General features: G+C 36.8%; 1 protein-coding gene across 10 annotated transcripts in view; it reads left to right on the top strand.

Moving 5' to 3' along the window:
• Positions 1-22,670, top strand: part of Ptprd (protein tyrosine phosphatase, receptor type, D) — a 2,098,812-nt gene that overhangs the window by 1,277,550 nt on the left and 798,592 nt on the right. For all 10 annotated transcript variants that reach the window (XM_013516335.1, XM_013516328.1, XM_013516331.1 and 7 more), the window contains one exon: positions 9,506-9,565. The gene's annotated coding sequence lies outside the window, so the exon portion shown is untranslated. Of the gene's footprint in view, positions 1-9,505; positions 9,566-22,670 lie in introns of those variants that run through there.

Below are 22,670 nucleotides of genomic sequence, written 5' to 3'. Positions count from 1 at the left end.
CGGTTAGTCTCCATTTAGAGCTAGTAGGTATTTTATGGATAATCTACATTTGGTTCCTATCACCCAGGGAGTTCTCAGTCTTTCAGAGGACTGATTCTTATGTCACATACCAAATATTCTGATTCATTTAGCCAAATAGATTTTAAACTGAATGATCTTTGCAAACTAGTTCACTGATATTATAAATTTGAGCTTCCATATAATTTACCTTTCTTTATGCCATATGTATGCTAATTTCCTTAGCTTTAAATGCTATCACCCTGTCAGCTACTATCATTTAGGTATAAACTGTCCCCCAAACTTCTCCTGTGTGTGGACATCAGTTTGATCTTGGGGGTACAATGCTTATCAGTGGATTATCTGCTGAAGCATGCAGTAGGTAAATGTGCAGCTAGGAAGTGGAGCTGGATGGAGTCAGGGCAATAGGGGCATGAGCTGGAGGCATGAGCTGTATTCTTATCCCTGTTCACCTTCTGTTCTCTACACCTTCTCCCTCCCTGCCCTTCTGTCATCCCGTTTCTGCCTTGGAGCCAGCTAACAGTACACAAAAATCAACAATGAGTCAAAATGTATCTCACCTCCTACAAGAAGTAGGTGTTGAATATTTTGTCTCAGGGACAAGAAAATGACTAAAGCATCAGCCTAATGAGTTTTTTGTTTTTGTTTTTGTTTTTTAATGTGAGGGCCTGGCATGGTGGTGCATGCCTGTAGTCCTAGCACTAAGGAAGCTGAGGCAGGAGGATTTCCATGAATTCAAGGCCAGCCTGGACTGTGTACTGATTTTGAAGACAGGTTGAACTACATAGCAAGACCCTGTCTCAAAAAAATAAATGAATAAAATCTGTGTATCTGTATACATGTGTGCATATCTATGTATACACACATATATACACATACACACACATATATCTAAAACATGAAATTATTATATTATCATATATTTTATGATACATATAGGGTTCATAGAGTTGGAATAGCCCTTGAAAATATTACTCAACTTTTTCATTTTAGAGATTAAGGAAACTAAAACAGAAATGTTACTGGTTTATTAAAGATGCAATTTTCATAAGACATAGGACTCAAACTAGAACCCAAGTGTTTAGATATTCAGTAAAGAATTTTGTCCTCTCTCAGTAATCAACAATGCAAGTATAATACTGGGAAATATGGTACAAATGCTTTAGAACTACTGTCCCTCTCTGGGTGTGGATCCCAGATCTCTCCTCATTAATTGAAATCTAACCCACAAAAGTCGATTGATGGTTGCTCCCTTCCTGTTTGTCCTTGGAATACTCCTTGTCTATCTCTCCTTGACAGAGCCATCTTTCAACATTTAAAGGAGTTTACTAAACCAAAAGAGAGCGCATGTTATGGTTTCCCCTTTTTAAACAAGGCTCCAGTTAGCATAAATTATCATTTTCATATGCAGCTTTTCCCTCAGGATATAATTTTTAAAGATCATATCTGACCTTGAGTAAAGCAATATTCATAAACTTAATCCATTACTGCAAATATAAATTATATTTATCATGTTGTATATTTTAATTTCCCATGATCTGTCACCAAATTGTTTTAAAAACACAAGCTGGTTACCTATTATTCTTTATTTACATCTAACTGAAGGTTTGTACATGGCATTTTATCATCAGGTCGTATGCCTTTAAACAGACAGGCAAAATACAGGGATGGCATATTCAGTTGACAGGTAAATGAATCGATCTGGGTTTCATTCAAAGGAAAATAATCAAGCTCTTTTCAAATAATGTAAAATGGAGAGTGATTGCTTATGGGGGGAGGGGCCTTATCAGCGTCTCTTCGCGGGGAAATGATTGCCACTTTCCAGCGGGAAGAGCATATGCTGTGCTTATCTCCCGACTTTGCCGCCGTCCCTGTATTTATTAACAGTCGTGCTCTGAGGCGCTCCTCTTCCCTCCGCCCATGCAAATTAGCTTTCCAAATGCTACACTTCGCCTTCATTTGCCTATCGGTTGTGGAAAAGGATGATTATTTCATTATTGGTTTTGAGCAGTCCTTCATATTAAGTAGTGTGGCTCTGGTTCCAGGCAGACATTTCATGGAACCTCTATTTTTTTAAATTTCTCTCATCAGCTTAATCAAATCTCCCGTGAGAGAGGGTTTTGCAGTAACAAAGAAGAATCAAGGGAAAGTGGAGATTGTTGCTTCCACAGAAAAGGAAGTCTTCTCTCAAAGTTCCTGGTGGAAGGAAATCGGATTGACTTCAAACACAGCAAAACAATAGTACAAACCTACTAACAACCTCTTAATAACTAGTGTGCCTGATTTCCGAGTCTCTGATTAGCCTGGCCCCCAAGCAAAAGGTGTCCTTCTTTGCAAGTTTGAGCTTTATTGGAACAAGGAAGCTAGTACTAGATTTTTCACTTCCCAAGTTAATTTTTTCATATGAGAATCAGACTCCTACTTTCCCCCAAACACTATGCTAGTTTTCCTTATAGCTTTTTTCATATTTGCTGTATAAAACTTAACACTAACTCTGGTTTATGAGCAGACACTGCCCTAGATTCCTGACATTAAGCAACTATTGTGAAAGAGTAGGTATCATGCCCTCATTTTTAGATTAAGATGATTCAAAATAGCCTGTGAGTCCCTATCTCACACTGGCCCTGCACACCTTTGATCTATTTTGATAAATTTTTTGGGAATACTAGAATTGGGTTAGCCATTTAAGTAGAAGTCAGCTTATGTTGGAGCAACTAAAATTGGTCTAATAGAAATCCATGTTTCTCCTTAATGGCCAAATCAAATTTTCTGTTATCTGCAAAAGAAATCAAAGAGATCCAAATGCCCAATTTCCCAGGACCCCAGATACTGATCACTATTATATGTTTAATCATATCTTATTTACATTGAGAAATCTTTTTACACAGTTCTATGCATTTTATATAATTAACCAATCCAAGGAACTAAAGTATAACTTTGACTTTTACAAAGGTTCATATATACACAAAGAGAATTTAACTATATTAGAACACTCCAGTAAATGCAGATTTAAAATATTACTTTCTACTAGTTCAGATATGGTTGTTCTTAGGCATCACTGACATAACATTAATTATATTTTCCCTCATGCAAACTGAGAGAACTATTCACAAAATATGTCAGTTATCTATTGCTGTGGAACAGATCATCCCCAACATAGCAGCATGAGTCAACAGAAGTTTACTAACTAATAGTTTCTTTGGATCACAACTGGACACAGTGTAGCTGCGTATTCCAGGTTCAAGACCTGTCACAGGCCTAAAATGCCACCCCAGACTGGGATCACTTCAAAGAGGAGTGTCAAATAGAATAGGATCCACTTTCATGTATTTTAACATGGCTTTCATCAGGGTTGAGAAATCGTACTTTCAAGGTCATTCCCATGATTGTTGACAACCTCTCATATGCTTTGATATAAACTGGAGAAAGTCACCTTGTGCCAAGGGAAACTTTCTATAGCACTGACATGACAGCTGCCTGTCTTCACATCAGAGCCTACAAATGGAAGAAACCTGGTGAGAAAGTCCTTTTATAATCACATCTTACACCCAACATACCATTCCTTTTGCAATAAGAGGCAAGCACTAGGTCCAGCCCACATTCAGGAGAGAATGACACAACCATGTAGCTGCCAGGAGACGGGAATTTCTTTGATCCACTATTGAAGCTATCACAGTCTACCTTCTATTTCCCAATTGTCCCTGCCCTTCCAGCATGCAAAATAGGCCCATCTTCTTTCATAGTCCTGAGAAGTTCAGCCTGTTTTCTTCAGTCAGAATATGGTAGGTTATAAATACATAGCAGCTGAAAAGCTTAGTGACATAAAACAATGTATTTTTATTTCTCAGGAATATGGCATATCCACCATGGGCTGGCTAAGCCTTGAGAAATGTTATTTTGTCTCAGGGAGTACCCAATATCACAGGGCCTGGCTAACAGGGCAGGTGGGGCTGCCTTTGGCTCTGCCTTTAACATTTCCTGTAAGCCTAACATACAATAGCAAAGGCAAATATTTGTGGAATGAATATGATAAATCAAAATCTGACTCTTCCAACAAATATATGAAGATATGTTCAACATCATTAGTTTTCAAGGAAGTGCAAATTATAACTACAATGACATATCTCCCCACCCCTGGTATGAATAGTTATCAGCAAAATAAAACAAAGAAAGAAAAGTAAAATCTGGAGAGTCTGTGAAGAAAAGAGAATTATTATCCATTGTTGGTGGAAACTTAAATTAGTATAGCATTATGGGGAACAATTTGGAGATTCCTCAAGAAAACTAGACATAGTGTACCACTTCTGGCCATAAATCCAAAGGAAATTATATCAACATGCCAAATAGACACCTGAATACTCATATTTGTTTCTGCACTATTTGCAGTAGCTAAGACATAGACTTGATCTAGGTGCTTGTCAATGGATGAAGTGATAAAGAAATTCTTAAGAAAATGTTAAAACAACACTCAGCTCTAATTTGGAACTATAATTTGTCATTGGGAACTGGAGAACATGATGTTAAGTGAAATATGTCTGACAGAGAAGGACAAATGGCGCACATTCTGTCTTATGCAGATACTTAAAATAAGTTGACCTAATGTACTATAGTGATTACTAGAGCCTGGGAAGGAAAGGTGAAAAGCACAGAGGGACCTTGGATAATGGGTAACAAAACACAGTCACATGGAAGTAGCAGTGTTGTACAACAGGGATAGATAGATAGATAGATGGATAGAGGGATAGAGGGATAGAGGGATAGAGGGATGGATGGATTAGATGCATAGATGATAGATGATAGATAGATGATTAGATAGATAGATCAATAGATGATAGGGAGATAGAGGGATGGATGGATGGGTAGATAGAGGGATAGATAGATAATAGATGAGAGATATAGATAGATAGATGGATAGATGATAGGCAGATAGATAGACAGACAGATAGTACGCTTGCTACAACCACTTTGAAATGTTTTGCATTATCTTCTGAAGCTGAACTTGAGCACATCGGATGAACCAGCAATTGCACTCCTTATCATATACAATATGTGTACCAAGAAACGTCTGTAGGGATGTTTATTCCAACATTAGTTGTAATTGCTCTAAGCTGGAAGTGACCAAATATCCATCAGCAATGGAGAGGATAAAGTGTGTTATATTCAGGTTATATTTAACAAATTATAACATAAATTTAAGCAACAATACTGTTAAAGAAAGAAGGCGGACACAAAGGAATGCACATGATTACATTTTTATAATATTCAAAGCTGCTGTACACTGTACGGTTAGAAATTGAAATAGTATTTTTTTGCCTATGGAGGAAAAAGTAGTGGGACCCAGGGAGAGGATAAGGTCTGAAGTGTTAGAAATATTCTGTGTCTTGGCTTGTGTGGTGCTTGCTTTTGTATGCTTCACTGTTTATGCTCTTTTCTCGAATTACATTATACTTTGAGAAAATACAAATTACTTCTTCATTTGGGGGAAAATATGACTCAGGCTTCCAAGAAGTCTTGCACGGCCATGTATCCTGCCATATATATTATGAAAATCTCTCCTCCCAAAAATCTTCATCACTATTGAATATTTCTCTGATTTTGAAACTTCATGATTAAAATGTACTAGTATTAAGTAAGTTAGTTGCAATATGGTTTAGGTAACCATGCTCCAAAACACTCCGTCTACTTCACAAAAAAGAATAAAAAGGAATGAAGAACGGCATTAGAACAAGAAGGGGAGGGGAAGGAAAGAGATAAGATGGAAATTATGTCCATGGAAGGGGAGGGGAGGGAGGAAAGAAAATCTGCACAGGACATAGGCACATCCCAATTCAGCATACTTGGGGCTGGGAATTTAGCTCAGTGGCAAAAGCGCCTGCCTGGCAAGCGCAAGGTCGTGAGTTCGGTTCCCGGTACCAGAGAAAAACCAAAACCAAAAAAAAAACAATTAAAAAAAAGCCAATTCAGCATACTCCTTTAGGTATTTCAAATTTTATTTTTTTCCTAAAAGTTCACTTATATGTTATATGTAGTGCAAGGGCTTTTTGTACACTTGAAACTATAAAAACATGAGAACAACTAAAGAAAAATATGAGTAAACAACTCTAAATAAACCACAATGAAATCGTGCTAATAAATTCTCTTTAATATGCAGTTTCAGGCTACTTTTAAAAGGTCACAATTGTTTTTGCTCAGGTAGAACCTGTTTCAAAATTACATACTATTTTGATAATCAAGAGCTTTAATGTTTAAGAATAAAGTTAGCCACAGAAATAAACCTCAAGGAAAGTAAGTGTTTAGCGTAAAATCTAGCCTGAAGGTGACATTCAACAATCATCCCAATGAGTTGTGAAACGGAGGTTAAGTATGTGTTATATCAGGTCAGAGGGTGGGGGTGTGGAGAGGGAATGTTTAATGAATACAGGTGCATGCTTGGGAGGAATAACTTCCCATCTTCTAAGTAGAGTAACTGACAATGATTAATTGAATATTTCAAAACAACTAGTAGAGAAGATTTTGACTGTACTCAATGCAGAGAAATGATATGTTTCAGGGATGACAGACATGCCACAGCTGATCATAATGCATTGAAAGGCCACAATGTACCCATAAATATATACAGCTACTATGTCAATTCAATTGTGTGTCTGGCATTAAAAACCTTCCTCTTCTTCCCTTAGTAACAAAGCAAGGAGATCTGACTACCTCTCTGTTTTTTCTTTTTTTTCCTTTTTCTTAGAACTGAAAGTGGAGGAAGTATATCTCTCAAAGTTGTACTAAGCAAGACTAAATTTAAGTAGCAAGTGGATTATAGTAAAGGGACAGATGGATGAGATGTATGAAGGCACCTTTTAGAAGTGGTCTCATGGGGCTGGGGATTTAGCTCAGCGGCAAAGCGCCTGCCTGGCAAGCGCAAGGTCGTGAGTTCAGTTCCCGGTACCGGAGAAAAACCAAAAAAAAAAAAAAAATAGAAGTGGTCTCAAACGGGTGGTTGCCAAAAAGGAGGCTGTGGACATACGTTTTGAATATAACAGCACGACAGTGAACAAGATGGTAGCTGTAATAAATATGTGCAAGCATGCTGGCTGAGGCTTGATATTGCCTGTCAGATGTCTCTATTTTTGTCTCTACTTCAAAAGCTATTTCATTGTAATATGTGAGGAGCAGAAGGTCTTGAGTCTGTGATTGGTTATTGTTTTGAAAAGGAAAGAAAATTACCTTTCATTTTCTCTCCATCCGCATTAAATCCCCAGTAGAGGTTGGAAGGACATTCCAAATCATCGGAACTGCAGCGAGGATCTTTGGAGACCCTTCCTTCTGGCTGAGACTGCAATACTATCACTACCTAACAAATAAATTGCAAACAGAAGCTTACAAACACCATTCTGTGTAACTGTTTCGTGGTTTCCAGTTGCTTTGAGCTCCTAAGCAAAATCAGATTTACCTTTAAGGCATTTAACAAAAGGTTTTCTGACGCCTGGGCTAAATAAAGCTTTGCACTTTCCCCCAAAAGAATCACTGTACTTAGAATAATATTTCCTAAAAATTTTTATGGTACATTTTACTATACAAAATTTTAGTTATTAAAAAGAGAGAGAGGTGGTCATTATGTGTTATTTACTGTGTTAGGGTCTCAGATTAAATCTGGTTCAGGACTAAAATAGTCACAGTGGGAATACAATAGATTACAGTCTAATAGAAGAGATCAAACAAATTCAACAGTGACAGTATGCTTTGGTTAAGAGCTCCAAATACCCAACATTTTAATGACACAAGGAACTGATATTCAATTCTCATTTTTCATAAATCTCTAGTGCTACCTCCTCATCAAAATGGGGTGGTGGAGGGCCAGGGATGTAGCTCAGTGGCACAGCACTTGCCTGGCAAACTCAAGGTCCTGAGCTTGATTCCTGGTACGAAAAGGAAAAAAAAAATAGGATTAAACTCAAATCGGTTTTCTCCCTTCCTTTAAACCCAAACCTGTTGTTTTGCAGGGGATATAGCTCAGCAGCACAAGTGCCTGTCTGGCAAGCATAAGGTGCTGAGTTCGATCCCCGGTACCAAAAAAAAGGGGGTTGGTGGAGCATATTGTCACCTCCACAACACTCCAGGAGGAATAGATGGCTGCAGTGCAAGTGAAGGGGAATCCTGAAAACTGGCAGCAGGACCGTCTCTCTCAGGGTTCTGGATCTTCTGTCCTCTAATCTGCAAGGAGCCCACTTGGAATGAAAAATCATGTTTGAAAAGGTTTTAAGACTCTATTTCCTTGCGAAACATGCAGCCACTCAGACACATCTAACTAAAGAATGCAGTCCGGCTGTTGTACAGAAGGAAGAGCGAAGAGTGCTGATAAACTTCTAGCCAGTTGCCCTGGTGCAGCGTAATGTGATAGAGTAGGTGAGGGAAGCACATAAGTGCTGGAGCATCCAAAAGATTCATCTCTTGAAACTCAGAAGGGGCAGGATGTCAAGGGAAGTTGTCAGTGACAGATGACAGTTTTGCTGGGAGCAGAAGCAGTGCTAAAAGTCAAACACATTATGAGTTGAGAAGCATTCACAGCAGAAGGAAGTGGTTCTGAAAATGTAAGACCAACAAGAAGCAGTAGGATAGACCTTAGATCTTGTAAAATAGTCATACTTTGGTATTCAGCTGCTTTCAAACTCATTGAATTTGTACTCAATGCATTCATTTTGACATGGATACTTTGTCCCGCTACTTGTCATTTGTTTACACTAAACCTGCAGCTAGAACTTACGTAGATTTCCTCGTGACTCGCTACCCGCTCCATCCAGAGCAATTTGTTCAGTACTGATTGTTTTTCAGTACTCACTGCCAGCTGCAGAACCAAATGACAGGTGCTCAAGTGCATCTGTAATTCTATTGATAATTTAAGGCAGTGTGCCCTTTGCTGTGTTTCAGAAGTGTGGTTCTTTTAATTAAAAAGATGGTTTTACATAAAATGAGTAGTTATAAGATTTGGAATTCTTTCACACTGATTGATCTCAGGCTGAGTAAGAAAGATACAGGTTTTCTTTAGCTTGGTTGTGGAATCTAAGTGATCCCCTTAACAATTTAAGAGGCATCATTTCTACAAGGACCAAAGGTTGAATATTTTGAAATATACGATTATAATTTTAGGAACAAATAAACCAAAACATTCAGTGGACTGATGAAATAGAGGTAATAAGAAATCAATTTAGTCACCTGATATTAAATATGATGGTATCAATTCACCATTTTAAGCAATATCATTATTCAGTGTTTTATAGCCTGTGGACAAAAGAAATTCCCAAGCTGGTTTCTGGCATTTCACCATTTCAATTAAAGAACACTGTTCCTAAAATTGATACCAGATTCTCATTAACCCTCTTGCATTTCATCCTCTGTCTCAATCCTCCTTAAAAGTGGCTGGAGAAAAACGTAATATGTTGAAGACAATGCAGGGTTTCAAATGTTTTTTAAAGTAATTGTTGTTTTTCTTTCTGTCTAGGTGTTAAACTTCTTGGGGCCAGGCACTGTGTCTGCAAACGCCTACGGTGGCGAACGCAAAGTGAGTTCACAACACATTTTAACCTTTCCTTTCTTCGGATCCTGATACCTAATATAGTACCTGACGTAGAGCTGCCACTAAGCAAGTATTGGTTAAAATTGACAGATGAATACATCATTCAAACATTTTATTCTATTTACCTAATATTCCTGTCCTAAAATACACTAAATTTATTCTTTACTATTGATGATGGCTTTTAATTTATAAATGAAATTACAGTGTACTCAAAATAATGGAACTAGGAAATGACCTTTCAATGAGAGCTCTATTTTTAGGCAATTTTAGGCATGACTGTGAAAAGATCTAACAATGGGTTAAAGTTTTGAATTGGAGTGGCAGATGCCTATAGATGTAAGTGTTGATTGCATGTAGCTGCTGCTGCTATGAAATTATTAGCCCCCGGCAGTGGTCTCGCCTACCTACTTTATTTTGGTTCTTCTGGATGCCATGGAGCCATTTATTGTTAATGAGGAAATGAAGTGAGAAAACAGATTAGCAAATATGTTGGCCAATTTTTAAAAGTCTGATCTGTTCAACAATAACAGGTTATCATGTGACACACTTGTTTCCTGTTATGGCAAGTGCTTTGATATCAACATAGCTCTGTTACCTTATATGTTTTTTATCCAATATAAAAATTTCATCTATCATAATAATGGTTCTCGTTAAAATCCTCAATTAAGTATATTTTCCTTACCCATTGCAGTTTAACAGTGTGCTTCTAATCTTTTAAAAGATAATTCTTTAAAATAAACAACTCCTGTGCTATTTGTCTAAGATATTTGATTTATTGACATACCATTTAAGTATTATTCTCTAGTTAACTTGCAGTGAATTATAAAATAAACTCAAGTGATTTTAATTAACATTTCTAAATATAAAGTTTAAAGCTCTTTAACTTCTTAAAATATACTTATTTGCTAAAATTCTGGATTCCCAGCCTAAAGAAAGAATATCACCTTCTGTATCACAGTTTATTTCATTTTTGAGTTGATATTTCTCCTGGCTGAAAAAAAGAAAACATCTGCAGGTGAAGATGGTATCAAAAGGTCCTCTCAAAATCAAGGTGCTACTGAAGTCAAATAAGATAGGAATTAAATAAGAGGGATGAAAATTGTAGGAAATGTACTTCAAGCCTTCAGCCTGTTTCCCTTTTGGCTTCTTATTAAATAACTTTTATATGTTAAGATTCAGCTCACTCTTTCCATAAAGCATTCTCTGATACCCTCAGCCAAAACCACCATCTTCTTCCGAACTTCTGTGTGTCTTTGTTCATGGCTATCTTATGATACTGATCATTCTTTTTATGCTTCAGCAGTTTGTACAGAATAAGTTCCCATTTTCTGAGTACATTATATTTCAGAATCCATTTAAAAAAACAGTTGTTTGCATGTCCAAAATGCTTATTCCCATACAACTAATAATTCAAATGATGTTTCTGTTTTCTGTTTAGTTTTGTTTGTCCAAAGTAATGCTACTAGAAATATTTCAAATGTATTTTCATTTAGAACATTGTTTCTTCAGGACAAATTAGTTCTATTATGAGGAGTAGATTGTGTAGATTTGAGACCAATACATGCCTGGATTCCCTGCTACTTATCACCTTATGTCTACTGAAGTTTATGACAAAGATTTGTCATCTGTAAAAGAGAGATGACAATAGTACAGACTTTGATGGCTATTGTGAAGATTAAATTAGTTCATACATAAAAAGTGCTTTAGAACATCGTATGCCACATAGGAAGAGGTGAACAATTAGTCTCTAGACATTACTGTCACTGACACTTGGACTATCGGGAACTTATATGCCCATTTATAGACATATTTCAAAGTGGAATTAAGCAACACATTTTAGTAGTTCAACTTCTAGAGAAAAGATAGTCACCTGAATCATAGAGGTGTCTCTGTACAAGAAATAGAATAACTACACTGATGAAATCCTTTCCATCTACCTGCATTTCCAAGGTAAGTGAAAATCAAAACACCATTGCCACCTCATCTTGTCATGCAAGTGAAATTAAATTAAAAGAAGCACTGTTACTCTTGATAGGACTGTTGAGCCCTTAGTATTACAAAACATAAAGCAAATGGTTTTACATATTATCCACATATAGTCCCATCAGAGATAAAAAAAACAAAAAAAAAAACAAAAAACTTTTGGTCAAGGAGATAAAAACCTCTCACAAGTAATGAGTCAGAGCAAGAATCCCAACCGAAACCACCCTGACCTTTCCCCCGACAAAAGACAGAGCTCTGAGCCAGGCCCAAGAGTGCTTTTAAATTAATATTTACATACCCCCAACAACTTTTTTATGACTTTCTACCCCTTAACAAATCTACCCAGCCCTCTCTAATCCTGTCTTTTCCATGCTGTCCCTAAAAAAAGCATAAGATATGTCAAACAACTGGGTAAAACTCAGTATACTTTATTCAGGGCAATACATTTAATCAGTATTACCCGAATTGCTTTGTCTTCCATATGTCTAAGATCACAAGCTCAACACCTACTGATGTTTTAGAGCCACACATTAGGATCTCTTCTTCCCCTTTGTAGTACATGAATATAATGCATCACTCCTGAACAGAGGCATCTAAGGGTAACACATTACAAAATATTTTACTTCTTACTCGTTCAAAACAAAAGACAGCTTTTTGTTCAGTGTATCCTTTATCTCTTAAATATATTTAACCTTTATTTTTATTGCACACTGCATGCAAAGCACACTGAATGCATGCTGCATTCCACTTACACAAATCTCTAAGTTCTAAAATTTATTATTTCTATGTTACGACGAGAGACGAGAACTAGAGAAACTAAGTACTATCTTGCCTCGTCACACTAGCAGTTGTAATGTCAAAATGCAAATGTAGCTAGAACTCCAGAGACAGCCATCACCACTTTTTAAAGATGATCCCTGAGTGCTTTAAATTGAGAAGATCAAAACAATCTAACTACATGGCAAAACATCAGGCTTCTGCTTGCCTGCCAATTCCTCTCTGTCCATTAGTATCAGCTTTTTGAAAGAAGGATATATGCCTTCTTAGGCATTTTTCTATCTCTCACAAAGTTGAAAAGAGTGCTCTGACATCCTGGGCATTTAATGAATGACTGATTGCGAACACTGTGAAATATTTAAAATACTGTTAATGCTGAGTACACTACTCTGTAGTGAAGAGTTCACAATATTTTGCTGTGGGGCCATTATCCAAGTTTACTAAATTTGGTTAAGTGAGATTTCCTCTTCATGTAATTGTCAGTGTCACTCTTCATAATTGGATCAAGCTAATGCTAGCCAACTACAGTTAAAATACCCAAATTTCACAAGTATGTGGGATGAGCATATTAGTATTGTGAGTTGTAGAGCTGTGGGCTTTGCTTGTTTTGGCAAATGCAGTTTGATTCGTTATAAATGATAAAATTTGATTGTATGCTATGTTGTACAAGCTTTAACATTTGGGCCAATGCCAGGGCCTATATTTTATTTCACATAACTATTTCACATGACCTAAACTGCTGGTTCATTCTTGGAACTTCATCAGTTAAAACAGCCGGAAGCATCAAGATTTCTTTAGATTTTTCAGAATTGTTTATGAAGTTCTCATGGGCACTATTTTAGAGACAGAACCAGTCCTGCTAACTAAGGTTTCCCACTATGTGAGCCTAATTTCCCTTATTTTTAGAAAGAAGTAATTAACATTACACATAGCAGGGACACACTCAGATCTCTGATAGAGAGATCTTTGATTACAGTATTAATTTGACAATTCCAGGTAAAGGACAAGTTAATCTAATTAAAGGAAGGTTAATTGTGTATGCAGACTGCAGGCCCAGAGGAAGATAGCTCAGCGGGGTGTTCTTGGAAGAATTCTGCTGGAGAGAGTTACATTACAAGGGTAGTAGGAACAATTTTCACACTATAGGCATAGTATTTAAGAGCAACATTGACCAAATGTATTTATTAGCAATTAGGTAAAGAAAAAGTAATATGTATAATGTAACTCGTGTGGAGGTTATGACAAAATACTTGAGATAATAAACACAAAAAGCTGGGGGGTTTGTGGTGGCACATGATTTCAAAGGTCTCAATTCACAGTGGCTTTGCTCCATTCCTTTGGACCTGTAGCAACAAGGTGCATCATGGAGGACACATGATAGAGGAAGCCTGTTTTCCTCATGTTGGGTGTGAGGCAAACGGAGGAGCTGGGGTTACATTTTCTTCTAGGACATGCACGAGTGACCCAAATTCTTCCCACTAGGCCTGTCTCTTAAAGGTTCCACTACCTCCCAAAAGTACTGTGGCTGGGACAGTCAGGACCTAAATGATAGGAGAAGCCAATAGCTTCCTAGCTCTAAAAGTCTCAAATTATCATGATTCTTCACCGTGAACAGACTTAGAGTTTGATTCAATACATCATTTGTGTGGTCACAGAATATCAGAACTAAAATAGATTGTAAAATCTCAGGCTGTGATTTTACAAAATATATTTAGACCCAGAGAGGACAAATGAACTACCTAAGATCAAAACAATATTTGGAAGTGTATCTGTGACTCAGAAACCTTTTACTCAGCATTTAAAGCTGTGTTCTACTTCAGTGGGAAGGAACATAGGTAAAGGACTTGGACTAAGGGAGATCACTTGATCCTACTTGATAAGGAACTTCCCCAGGACGCACAATCAGCTGGTCTTTGAGTAAAATACTGTGGCCTGGATCTGTTCTTCATTATTTAGGAGCTCTAATTAGAACAAGAGTGAGTGTGTAGCTCATGCCTCTCAGATACTCTGTCATCTTTATAACCTCTTCCCTTGTGCATCTAAGATATGTTTCATCTTTGAGATTGAGGTCTAGAATTAAACACCATGTAGCAGATGGTGGCTTCATAACCTCAAAATATAGGAAAAGACTATGATTTTCTCAATTAACCTGTTTTAGGTTTAGCTTTTAAACTTAACTTTGCTTTTATAATACTTTATATTGTCAAAAAAAACCAGAAAGGTAGTTTTATATGAACCCCTGTCAATGGGTGGGGCCTCTTGTACAGATTTTAAAATAGTTTTGTTACATTTCTCATTTTTTAAGCCCAAAGTGATAGAATTGAGCATTAACTATGTGTTCTAATTGTCATGATAACTATAAAAAATATTATAAGTTTGGATTGTTTGAGTTGATTGAGAAAGACATGATGTTTTTAAAAATGAGACTCTGACTTCTTAATGACATAAATGCAACAAGTAGTATAAAATAATTAGATAGTTCTGCTAACTATATCAATTTTGAATATCTTTTCTCCCTAAGTATGCAATATACTAGTGTAACTAAAGTACAAATCTTTCCCACTAGTTTAATAAGTATTTACCAATTTACTTCAAAGAATAGAAGCTAAAACAATTGGCCTGGGCTTTTAGATCAAATACGAGGTGGATGGACAGATGGATGGATGGATGGATGGACAGATGATAGATAGATTAGACTGAGTGATAATAGACAGATAAACATAACATGTATTTTGAACATCCAATCATCTAAAATTGGATTCTATTAGTATATCAAGAGGGGTCTATTTTTAATCTTGTCTCAATTTACTTCATTAATCAAGCTGGAGGTCACTAGTTCCATATAAATCTCTTAAGAAAAAGATAAGCAAAAAGACAAGAGGCCTGTCCCTTAGCAAAGACAGGCAAAAGAAACTTAAAGCTTGTAAAGCCTCAATAGAAGTATAGACAGAGGCTGACTTGTAACTCCTCCAAAGAGAGACCTAATTGTCAAGTCATCCATGATTGTGTTCTCAAATGGTAGAAGAGATTATTTCTAGAAATAAATGACTGAATAATTAAACTGAATAATTTCAATCCAATTTAATTTTAGATGGTGGAGAGTGGGACCAGAATATCAGAGTGCTGTGCTGAAAACCTTCTTCATTGTCAAACCCTTTAATCTGCCCCATTCACTTCCATTTCCTACTTACAGATGAAAAATGGGGACAAAAATCTTGAGACAGTAATCTGAAGTTGTTTAATCATTAACTTTTGGTGCGTGCTTGCTTGACATTCACCATTCATGGGAAGGCACCTAAGGGCTGAACTATAAAAGATCTCCTGTAAGTTGAATAGAAAAATAATATAAAAAAGTCTTTGCTCTTTTTTTTTTGCTGAGACCTATATGTTTTTAGAGCTAAGATATAACCATTGCCTAATGGCTTGATATTTTTAAATAATATAAATTTTTACTAATATCTGACCCTTTTCTTAAATAGTATGGTGAAGACACTGGTGCTTAGACTGGGATACCTTAAACACAAGGACAGTTTCCTACATCAAGGGCAATAATTGTGAAGGGCAGTAATAAGATGTGGCCACACAAGTTCTCTTCAAAACGATACCATAATTTTGAGTCCTAAGTTTATGAGAAATGTCATAATATATTTTTCATATTTGACAAATATGATTTATATGATCTTATAAATTTATTGACAAAGATTTTTAGGGATTGTTCTTATAGTGGATGGGGTAGCCCTAAAGATAATACTTTATAAAAATCTTGCCTTAGTTTACTCGACTGCTACAACAAAATACATTAGACTGAGTGGTGTATAAATAACAAAAAAAATATTTCTAACAGTTATGGAATCTAGAATTCCAAGGTCAAGGCCTTGGAAAATTTAGTGTCCAGCAAGGACCTTATCACTACATCCCTGTATAGTAGAAGAGGCATATTGGTTCTCTGGCTTTTTGAAGGACACCAATGTCATTCATGAGGATTCTATATCATGACCTACTTTTCAGTGTCCCCCACCTCCTAATGCTTTAACGTTTGTCATTATGCTTCAAATTATGGATGTGAAAAGGACCCAAGTGTTCATACCCTAGGATAGCTTACCCTTTTAAAATCCTGGGGAACATTAAATGATCCAAGATTAGGACTGAGTGTGTAGCTCAACAATGCAGAGCATGCTTAGCACATGTGAGCTCTGAGGTCTGATCCCCAGAGCCACCACATATAACCCCAAAAGGTTCCAAAATTTAACATAATAAGTTTTAAAGGTTTTCTGAATGATTTCAGATATTTTTATGCAGAATCATATTTTAAATGATATTTTTAAATATCAGAAATCATCTAACATTACTGAAAGGGACTATGGAATTTCCTGTATAATATTTTGTTTTAAAAACAGATGTCTACTTAAAAAAATGATATTATTATGATTTAAAAATACTATAAATGTCAAGATACAATTTATGTGTGTACAATTTTTTCTCCCTATTCACAAGGATTATGCACCTGAATGTCCTTCTGGGAAATAAATTTACCCATTAGAAATATTTAAAACATATATTTAAGGCAATAGAAGTTGTATAGACAATATTAAAATAAATGTAATAACTTAATAAATAAAGGAGTAGTTCTTATTGTTTCTACATTCTAAATAAGTAATCGTGGATATGCACAAAGTCCTCTTATTTCATTCACCTACTCACCCACTATGTAACCAGTCACTACAGCAGACCAAAAATTCTAACCTGCCATAGAGGAGTTCACAGTCTGTTACATAGCAACAACATGAAAGCAGGTAAGTATGCAATTTTTGCCACACTTTTAAAACCAGCAGTATTATTCCTAGAGCTGTGCTGTGAACAGAGATCTTCACTGTCTCATAGGTTGTGCTGTTTGAGGTATTAAACTGGTCACAGTATTTTCATAAAATGTATTGTTTTGAATTTTCTGATCAAACTGGATGTATTCATCATATGGAACCTGATGATGTTTAAGGTAGGAGTACACCAAGCATTGGCCAAGACACCAAGCACAGCCCAGAACACCAAGCATAGTCCAAAACCAGGGTGTGTGAACAGAGTGCCTCCGGGGCCAGACACTAGGAGCTGCTGGGGGAGTGATCGGCCTGAACACTGGGTGCAGGAGACTGATGATAAAGGGAAATAGGCGAGGATACATGAGATACTGATGAGGGAGTTTCAAGTGTAAAACATTAATGACCAGGACAAACAGACACCAGCTCAGAAGAGAAGTTTATCCAGATATGAAATCAGCGTTCATAGGAAAAAATAAAGAAGTAGCGTGAAAATCAGGTAAAGACTAGAATGAATATTTAGAAATTCCAAAGGGAGTAGGTGAATTGAATAGTGAAGGACTGAGTCATGCAGGTATTGAGGAAGAACATTCTAAAGAAGACACGGCAGGTGCAAAGGCCCTAAAGAGTAAGTATACCTAAGGTGAAGAACAAAAAGCAATGTGGCCAGAGTCTAAGGTGCAAGGAGAGAGAGGACAGATGTCTGAGCAAAAGAGAAGGCCCTTGTAGCCCCTTGGAAGAACTTTAATTTTTAATCTAAGTGTGATGTTCTTTCCCTGATGGTTTTGATCAGACACATTTTTAGGGGATGCTTTAGGCTTCTCAGTTGCCAAGCAAGTAATTGGGAGAAGAACAATGACTCCTATTCTACAAAGGAGGCTGTTCCAGTCATTTCCAAGAGGCGGGCTGGATGATGACACTGGTGGCAGGAGAAGTGGTCGCGTTCTGGATAGGCGTTTCCTTGATAGCAGGGCTGCCTACATGTGCAGACCAATCACATGCGGGATGTGGGGAAAAAGAGCCAAAAATGACAGAGACTGGAAGAGCCAAGCACAGATGCATGCCAAGCCGTTTGCTCAAATTTAGGAGAATAAGGAGAATAAGGAATCTGACATAGCTGTTGTCATCAACAAAGCAGACAGTAAATGCTGGCAAGGGCCTGCGGACAGCAGCCCTTACACTCTGCTGGGCAGTGGGCAGCTCAGTACATCTACTGTGGAAGTCAATATGGGTTTCATCCTAAAAAGCCCTGAACATAGAGATATCATGGGATCAACATGACTCCTTGATATATTCCAAAGAAATTTAAAGTCAGCATACTACAGAGATAGATGAAAACATGTTTATTTTGGTCCAACTTAAAATAGCTAACAACCTAGATGACTGTCAACAAATGAATGAAAATGAAAGGTTGATCTCTGTACGCAATGGAATATTTTACAGTCATAAAGAAGAATGAGATCATGTCATTTACAGGGAAGTTGATGGAATTTGAGATCATCTTAAGGGAAATCAATGAGATGCAGAAAAATAAATGCATGTGTTTTGCCACATATGTGGGGAAATAAAATAAGAGATAGCATGACAGTAGAAGGGAGGCAATGAGGGCAAGGAGAGGATCAAAGGGCAGAGGTGGGAAGGGCAAGAGGCTATGGGGTGGTGGAAATGATGAAGGCGTGTTCTGCGTGTAACAAATCTGTCAGAATGGAACCCATTTATCTGCACAACTAATATCCACTAACAAAAAAGACAAATGTAGGTTTTCTAACATAGCAAATGCAATAAACAATTACAGGAGAGTGTAAATATTCCCATGATGAGGGAAGCACAGGGACTTCATCTAATCCAAAGAGTCAATGGATTGTTTTTCAATTCTCCAGGAATGAAAGTGATGTCTGAATCCAAAGGACTCATCACATTTATTTAGGTGAAGAAAGAAGTCAAGGGGGAGGGGAAAAGCTGTTAGTGGGCGTGAAGTCCCAAGCACATTTAATTTGCTGATCTCCCATTGATATTACTGCAGTGTCTCCTTGGGGCAAGTATGTTCCTGCCAAAGGCTTCTTGTCCCTAGCAGGAAGTTTGTTCAGATTGTATTCTAATGCACTTTCAAAAAAACTACCATTTTGTGGTAGAATCTGTATGCTGTGTGCTGAGAAGTAAACTAGAATAAATTACATGTGAATCTTTCCTTCAATAAAATGAACATACTTTTATCTTCCAAGTTAAGAGCTAAATACTAATTAAGTGCACTAAGTTGTGTATTAATTCTTTTCAAGTTGCTTATACACTAAGTAAGTCATATCATCCATGTTATGAATTCCCTAAATTACTGAATAAACAGAAGACTACCCTACAGTTGTACTCCTTGTTATTAGCACTCTACAGTAGCTTTAGCACTTATCACATTTCTTAGTTTATAATATTTATTAAATAATGAATATGTTCCCCATTTTAACTATGTCTTTTTGCTACAGAGCAATGTAGAACTAATATCTTTATATTTATAGATATTTATTCTGTGAACTTTCCTTACAGAATCTGTGCCAACAGGCTGATACATCATTGTCGTGATTTTTCTTCTATCTAAAATCAATCATTAATAATCTTGAACTTAGTACCACTTACAAAAGGGTATTTGTTCCTATAGGTGTATCTAATTGCAATGTATCTCCACTGTGTTCTATCAAATTTTATACAATTACCATCCTACAAGCTTGTTTGAACTTGTGCCTACTTTCAATACAATTGTTTCACCATAACTTCCCTTTTACTGCCTGAATCTAAGTGTTTCATTTCATCACTTTATAATTTAAGACCCCTTGAATCACTACCTCATTTTTGTCATGCCTCTTCCCTATACTTGAAGAAGAAAGTTTCTTCTTTCTAATTCCCTGTTCAGTTAGATTTTGTTCACACTGGAAAGAAAGACCAATAATGATTATAAATATATTTTAGTGTGAATATAATTTTATAATCAGAGCTACTCAACTCGTACCAATTTTCCTTCCACATTTTGTAGGGAAAAGGAATTGATCCAGCAGCAAACAGACTCAGTTATGGATCTGTGAAAGTTATTACCCTCTCAATGCCCCATTTAGCTTTTCCCATTCCACAAGAATCAATGATAAACACACCCATCCATTTTACGTTCCTCATTAAAACAGAGAATTAACAAGAAACCAGTCCTTCTTGTTTTTTTTCTTTCTTCCAATTTAGTAATGTTTATGTATTTCTAAGAAGAGGGCGCCACTGCCCTGTTGGAACACTGTGTAGCAGGAGCCTTACACCTTCCGGGACAGCTGTGTCCATGATGAGGGAGCCTATAACCCTCTTCAAGTTCTAATTAGTTTGAAAGCACCATACTCACCACACTTGTATCCTGCATGGATTTAATCCACAGATCCAGATGCTGCCTCATTGCCATTCAGGGCCATCTTGCTTCCCTCCTCCTCTCTTCCTCTAGTCAATTGTTTTAAGATTGTTGTGGAAGTCTGAGATGGAGAAATGATAATTTTTTTACTTACTCTCTTCCTATTTGCTTCTCTAGACGCGATCCATCAATAACTCCATATGCATTATGTTTAGTACATTCCTTTTTGTCAAATCACCTTTCTGGAGATTTTTGTTTTCTGAACATCCACTTAACTACAGCAGTGAAACAGTACAACTGCTTGTTGCCTTCCATTGAAAATTAGGCTTTGGCTCTATGCCAAGCTGCCCGAGCCAGCACTAATATAATTCACAACTGGAAGGAGACAATCAATTAATCAATACTATAATTTGGAACTGACTATGGTAGTAACACACACAGCTATTAGACTCAACTGACTGACACCATTTAGGATTAATGAGGTAGCAAGAGCAGGGAACCAAAAATTCATTTAAGGACTTTTTTCCCCTAAAATCAAGTCACCCTCTCTATTTGCTTGTTTTTTTTCCAATTTAGTGCTTTCACAGTGAAATCTAACGTAAGCAAAAATTTTTAAGACTGAAGGATCCTACCAAATCACAGTGATTTTTGAATGAGAACTCTAATGAACATACTAAGAAAGGATTTTGGAAAAGTAAATTCAGCTTAGCGTGAGAGTATTCTAAGAAAGCAAACTCAGTGACATAAATTTGCTATTATTATTTGAACATTCCTTGATCTAATTTTATATGTTCACACATTAATATAGTTCTTATTTGAATACATGAGCAACATTTAAGCTGCAAATTTTTAAAAAAATTGTCAGAAATATTTATTTGCAAGTATAATCCATGTTATTGGGGATGCTGAGGCAGGACAATCTCAGTTCAAATCTTATTATCTTATTACATTCTCATCACTAGGATAAAACAAAGGCTTAATTTAGCTCACAGTTTGTAGAGGTTCCATAGTGGCCTGATTCTGAGGCAGCAGAGGGGCATGGCAGAGGAGAGACAGCTCATGAGGTGGCAGGCAGGAAGCAGAGAGGGATGAAGGGAGAAGAAGGTCAAATACTGTTCTAAGCCACCTCCAGAGTAATCCACCTTTTCCCACCAGCTTTAACTCCCAGTATCATACTCAGTAAATAGACTGAACCAGTATCACACACCCACAACCCAGTATCACAGAGGCATGACCTAGTCACCTCTCAAAACTCCCACCTATGTATACCTGGGGCTTTGGGGAGACACCTACGTATAACCCATAGCAGCAAGCTTGGACAAATTTGAAGCCAGGCGTGGTGGCGCATGCCTGAAATCCCAGTACTCAAGAGGCTGAGGCAGGAGGATCATTGAAAGTTCAAGGCCAGCCTGAACTGCATAATGAGACCCTGTCTCAAAAAGACCAAAAAAAATTTTGTAAAGGCCTATCTCAAAACATGTTTTTTGTAAGGCTAAGAATACAGTTCAGTGAGGAGGCCTATGCTCAATTTCCATTACTTGGAAAAGAGACAAAAAAAGGTCCTGTAAGTATTGAATTAGAGATGCAATATAGGAATTTGACTATGGCCTGAAGTTGATTAAAAGTGAAGAAAAACATAGATCTTACTAAGATGACTTTTACATATATTATTTGTGGTATTTTTGAATACTCCAGTGTGAAATAAAACTTTAGAAACATGGAAGTTTTCAAAGTGCAAAACATGTAATTTTATTAAAATTGGTTATCTTTGAGGAAAGTCTCCTATCAGAATTTTTAAAATTATACTTATTAATATATATTAAATGCATATCAGAATTTTAAATTATAATTATTAATGCAAATTAATTTTATAAATTAATGGGTTAAGTGGTGAAATCTCCAAATTTCCATCATCGTATTTTGATTATATCCACTCTCCTTTCTATAGTCTTTCGCCCTTTCACCTACTGACCTTCTCCTGGTGTCTTTCACTCACCCCAAAATCCTCTTTTATCCCTCAGTTTTCCTATAGCTAGGACAAAATACCTAGCAAACAACTACTTGAAGAAGGAGAGGTTTAGTTCAGCTCACGGTTCTGGGGGACTCAGCTCCATGATTTTTTTTTTGGTTTTTCTCCGGTACCGGGAAC

This window comes from Chinchilla lanigera, unplaced genomic scaffold (assembly GCF_000276665.1).
Source record: "Chinchilla lanigera isolate Chin_1 unplaced genomic scaffold, ChiLan1.0 scaffold00033, whole genome shotgun sequence".
Classification (NCBI taxonomy): Eukaryota; Metazoa; Chordata; class Mammalia; order Rodentia; family Chinchillidae; genus Chinchilla; species Chinchilla lanigera.
Note: the sequence above shows the minus strand (reverse complement) of the source record. Positions and strands in the feature narration are given on the sequence as shown.